This window comes from Bos grunniens, chromosome 20 (assembly GCF_055505025.1).
Source record: "Bos grunniens cultivar Pamir isolate PY7600 chromosome 20, Bosgru_T2T1.0, whole genome shotgun sequence".
Lineage (NCBI taxonomy): Eukaryota > Metazoa > Chordata > Mammalia > Artiodactyla > Bovidae > Bos > Bos grunniens.
Window position 1 is genome coordinate 71,925,283 of NC_141184.1, and position 5,751 is coordinate 71,931,033.

Genomic DNA, 5,751 nt, shown 5'->3' on the forward strand with positions numbered 1-5,751 from the left:
TCCCCTGTCCCTGGGGTTCTCCAGGCAAGAACACTGGAGTGGGTTGCCATTGCCTTCTCCGACAAACTATGAGCACAATCGGACATTTCTCTGGCTTAAAAAACAAAACAAAAATCAAAGGCTAAACAGAAACCCTCTCTCTGGGTTTTTGACATTTACCATCTGTCACCCTCTAGCAGGGCTTGCTTAAGTTAAAACAGTCATAAATTAAAGACTTCAAAAGTTGTGCTCATTCAAGCCGAAAGGGAAACCAGGGCAAAGTAAACACGGATGGAACACCATTAAGCTACGAGTAGGTGAAGTGTGCGATTATATGGACCTACTTGTGTGTGTTATTTGCTCAGTCATGTCTGACTCTTTGCGACCCTGTGGACTGTAGCCTGCCAGGCTTCTCTGTCCATGGAATTCTCCAGGCAAGAATACTGGAGTGGGTTGCCATTTCCTCCTCCAGGGGATCTTCTGACCCAGGGATTGAACCTGGGTCTCCTGCATTGCAGGTGGGTTCTTTACCATCTGAGCCACCAGGGAAGCATACTTGTGTGGTTTCTGTAAATATGCTAATTAGAATCACTATTTCTGCTTAATTATGATAAGGAGCATTAAGGCATAATTAAACCCTCCAAAAGTGAGCTGGGATGTTTGACTCAACATTGGTGTCTATGATATGCGTGCATGCTCAGTCTTGTCTGACTCTTTGCAACCCCATGGACTGTAGCCTGCCAAGCTCCTCCTTTCCATGGAATTTTCCAGGCAAGAATACTGCAGTGGGTTGCCATTTCCTACTCCAGGTGATCTTTCAGACCCAGGGATCGAACCCGAGTCTACTGCATCTCCTGCCTTGGCAGGCAGAGTCTGTACCACTCTGCCACTGGGGGAGCCTTGTGGCTGTTCAGGCCGCAGACTGCAGGTGGCTAAGGCCCCCTCCCTCCACTGCGCCAGTTTGCCACGCCCCCCGCCCACCACACTCCTACATGAGGCAAGGTGATTGTGAAAATGAAATACTAGCTATGGGGCCTGAGAGGAGAGGAACTGGGTTTTGAGGAAATTCATTTAGGGGACATAAAGAAAATAAGGAGTAAATAAAATCTGACAATAAAATGGATAATGAAGGACCTACTGTACAGCACAGGGAACTCTGCTTAATGTTATGTGGCAGCCTGGGTGGGAGAGGGGCTTGGGGGAGAATGGACACATGAATACATACATCTGAGTCCCTTTGCTGTCCACCTGAAGCCATCACAACATTGTTAATCGGCTGTACTCCAGTGTAAAATAGAAAGCTGAAAATGAAACAGAAACGACAAGTGCAGCTGTGGAGAGAGTGTGGTAGACACAGCCCAGGTGTGATTAAAGTGGAGAAAATCACAGATTCATTAGATAGAAAGTTCTTGCATCATTTAGACAGGTTTATCTAGGAAGATTCAGGAGGAACTAGAGAAACAGGGGAGCAGGAAAAACTTAGGGGAGTGCCTTACAGAGCCAGGATGAGAAGGACAGATCACCAGCGCCCAGGGAGGACCTGAGGCCTGAACACTGGTGTGCACCCTGCCCCTCAAAGTGGGAAGAGGCGTGTGATGCTAGGGGAGGTTAAAGCTTTGTGAGATGGGGCAGTTAGACAAACAGCGTGGGTGTGAAGGACAAAGAACATTCCTTTGAATATCCCTAAACTTTTTGGCACCAGGGACCAGTTTTATGAAAGGGGATTTTCCCCATGAATTGGAGAAGTGGGGAAGGTTTCAGGATGATTCAAGTGCATTACATTTATTGTGTACTTTATTTCTATTATTATTACATCAGCTCCACCTCAGATCATCAGGTATTAGATCCCGGAGGTTGGGGACCCCTCTCTCAGCTGTCTCTCCAGGGCATGGCTATCAGGTCACTGAGGCATCTTCTCTGCCTGTCATTACTTAGAGCCTTCAAATAAGAGAATTATCCCCCCAAACAGAAACATTCTCAAAGAAACAGTTTCAAATCTGTGTATATTGGGTAAGTAAGTGGGTGGTGTTTTCTACTATTATTAGGTTTGAGTTTCAAGGGTACCTGATTCCCCTTTGAATTCTAGTACTGCCTCATCATAGCTGCTTCATTGAACCACCTTTTGGTGTGAATCATTGATAGAAGCTAGCCTTTCCATGTGGCTCAGTGGTAAAGAATCCACCTGCCAATACTGGAGACACGGGTTTGATCCCTGGGTCACGAAGATTCCCCTGGGAGAGGAAATGACCACACATTCCAATATTCTTGCCTGGGAAAATCCTATGGACAGAGGAGCCTCGAGGGCTACAGTCTGTGGGGTCCCAAAGAGTTGGATATGACTGAGTGAATCTCTATTTGATTACTAATGTTTTATCATTTTGAAGTTGATTTATTAAAATTATGTAAACATCAAGGTATGTTCATTCCCATTAGTTTTTTTGTTGTAGTGGTTGTTTGTTTGTTTTGCTTTTTGGCCACACTATGTGGCATGTGGGATCTTAATTTCCTGACCATGGATTGAACCTGTGACCCCCCTGCATTGGAAGCTCAGAATCTTAACCACTGGACCATTAAAGAAATCCCATCATTAGTTATTATAATAAAATTCCAGACAGAACAAAGCCTTGAAAGAAATACAAGCACTACAGGACAGCCAGGTGCCACCTTAAACTTCAGAGATTTTCCCATGTTGAGTAAAGACGTGAAAAAAATAATTGTTTGAAATCTTAACAGCTGGCCCCATGATTCCTTTTTGGGAAGAGGAAGGAGGGAGCTGTCTCCTTGGGGAAAGCCACTGAGGAGCTAATGCTACAGGCACCTGGACTCCAGGGGAGGGAAAACCTGCCAGGCTGGAGATTAGAGGAAGAGTTTCTTGTTTCTGCTCCTGCAAGGAGAGGGGAGTAGGGGCAGAGGGCAGAAAGGAAAGAAATAAGACCATGAAAGAAAAGCCAGCCGGATGGATGGAAGCTGAGCCCGGTCAGGGGAAAATGACATGTCAGTGTTAGATGGTAACCCAGCCATTCCCAATCAAATTTGTTCCCTATTACTGGGATGTAAAGCCTGACTTCCATCTCTTTACACACGGAAGCAAGATCTCAGTAGTCTAGAAACCAAGAAAGCCCTTCAGGACGATTTACAAAAACCAAGGTGGGGAGGGTAGAACTTCCCTGGCAATCCAGTGGTTAAGACTTCACGCTTTCAGGGGGTGAAGGTTTGATCCTTGGTAAGGGAACTAAGATCCTACACACTGAACTTGGCCAAGGGAGGGAAAAATGCTATTCTTAAAAATAAAACCAAGAGAGGTGGGCTTTGGGCTTCCCAGGGCTGGAATTGGGACCCAGCTGAACTGACATCTTATTTTTCTTTCCTTTTCCCTACCAAGTTAAGTATAAAAACAAATACCTTTTTGTCTCACGCTCAGCTTTTTTTTCTTGAAGGTTAGAAGTCCTCACTTTGCAGGTTTTGATTTAGCCAAGGATTTCAAAAAACTTTCTGTTCACAGCGTTCAGCTAAAAACAAGTAACAAAAGCTTGCCTGCTTACTCTAATTGCTTTAGATTAAGACCTTATCTTGCCTGGTTCTCCTCCCCTTAACTCCAGCCTCTGTGGTTACTGTCTTGACCTCCTTCCAGGATAACTTGATTCTTGATGTCCTGATTGTTTTTTTAAGTCTTTAAGCTTTCTCACTCCCCGCCCCCCCCCCCCCCATTCTGGATTAAGAGAGGAAGAGAAAGGATTATTCTCTAAAGCAATTCATGGTTCATGTCTAAGAAAAAACAATGGTTTAAGAATTGGGAAACCCCAGGTTCTGGCCTTAGCTCTACTGTTGACTAGCAGACACACAAGCTATTTCTAAAATAAATTAGAATTGCATCTTTTTTTTTTAATAATTGAGGTTTCTTTTAAATATTTAATTTATTGAGTATTTATTTCACTGCACCGGGTCTTAGTTGCAGCACATAAGATCAATCTTCCTTGTGGCATGTGGGATCTAGTTCCCTGACCAGGGATCGAGCCCACACCACTGCATTGGGAGCACAGAGTCTTAGCCACTGGACCACATGGGAAGTCCTTGAAATACCTCTTTAATGTCTATTCCAGGCTCAAGTCTGAATCTCTGGACCCTCATAGTTTCCCACCACATTTATTCTCTGCTTTCCCCCAGTACCAAGAAAGAATCTGGTGTATTCATGAATCCTAATTCCAAATCATTAAAAACTGGTTTCTGTCTCCTTTTTTTTTTCCTTCAAACTTTAGAAAACCTAAATAATTAAAACAGAAGAACTTATAAAACATAGTTTATACAGTGGTTTTCTTGCAAGCAGTCTTTAATAGACTTCTTTCAAATTCTGACAAATACACTAGGTGTTTGGTTTGGATATGCAGAACTAAAAATATCTAAAGGAGAGATTTTTAATTACTTAGTTCAATCTGTGAAATTCCTGCGAATTCTATCTGGAAGAAAGAATAAGAAAGAATATGGGGGACTTCCCTGGTGGTCCAGTGGCTAAGACACTAGTCCCAATGTAGGGAGCCTGGGTTTGATCCCTGGTCAGGAAACTAGATTCCACATGCCACAGTGAAGACCTGAAGAAGCCAAATAAATAATGATAAATAAAGAAAATTTAGGAGCAAAACAACAATATATATTTTTAACAAATAGAATATGGGCTTTGCAGTCTGAGAGACCTGGCCTTTTTCTTTTTCATGGTAGCAAGCAAACAGGATTTATTTCAGAGAGAAAGTACAAAACTCTCAGCATAGACACAGAGGAGGTGAAGTGCCCCAGACCGGGGCTTTGCAGTGCAACTTTAGATAAGTTATGTAACCTCTCTGAGCCTCAACTTTTAAAGACATTTCCCTGTTTTATTCATACTTTTTTAACTTTATTTTTTAATTGGAGGAAAATCGCTTTACAATGTTGTGATGGTTTCTGCCATAAAAACATGAAATGCTTCACCAATTTGCATGTCATCCTTGAGCAGGGGCCATGCTAATCTTCTTTGTATCATTCCAATTTAAGTATATGTGCTGCCAAAGTGAGCACTGAGCCTCAATTTCTTCATCTATGAAATGGGAATGATACCTCCCTTGCAGGACTGTTGTGAGGATCACATGCCACGTATATATTAAGTACTCAATACATGTTCATGTTCTCCTCCATTAAACACCATCTTATTTTTTACTTTGCTCACCAAGAGCACACGTTTGGGCCTGAAACAGCCTAGGTTCAATGGCCTGATCCCACAATTTTAGCAACTCGGTGATTTGGGACAAGTTGTTAACAATCTCGGAAGCACTGTTTTCTCATCTGGAAAATGGAGTTAGCACCAACAGTGCCCAGCTCCAGGAAGCGTTCACGAACTAGTCACATCCATCAGAATCACATTAAATCACCATGGAGACAGCAGGGATACTGAGAGAGTGCTGATGTTGAGTGGCTGCTGAGTTGCTGACGAGGGGTCAGCCAGGTGGCCAGGAGGAGGCTCCATCCTTCTCTTTCTTGATTTTACCTTTACTTGCCCCACTTTTCTTTTTTTTTAATATTTTAAATTCTTTTATGGCTATGCTGCTGCTGCTGCTGCTAAGTCGCTTCAGTCATGTCCGACTCTGTGAGACCCCATAGATGGCAGCCCACCAGGTCTCCTCGTCCCTGGGATTCTCCAGGCAAGAACACTGGAGTGGGTTGCCATTTCCTTCTCCAATGCACGAAAGTGAAAATTGAAAGTGAAGTCGCTCAGACGTGTCTGACTCTTTGCGACCCCATGGACTG

General features: G+C 43.5%; 1 non-coding gene across 1 annotated transcript; it reads right to left on the reverse strand.

Moving 5' to 3' along the window:
• Positions 1–4,918: 4,918 nt before the first annotated feature.
• On the reverse strand, positions 4,919–5,025 carry LOC147350652 (U6 spliceosomal RNA). The gene has a single exon (XR_015149285.1). It is a non-coding gene; the product is annotated as a U6 spliceosomal RNA (small nuclear RNA).
• Positions 5,026–5,751: the final 726 nt, after the last annotated feature.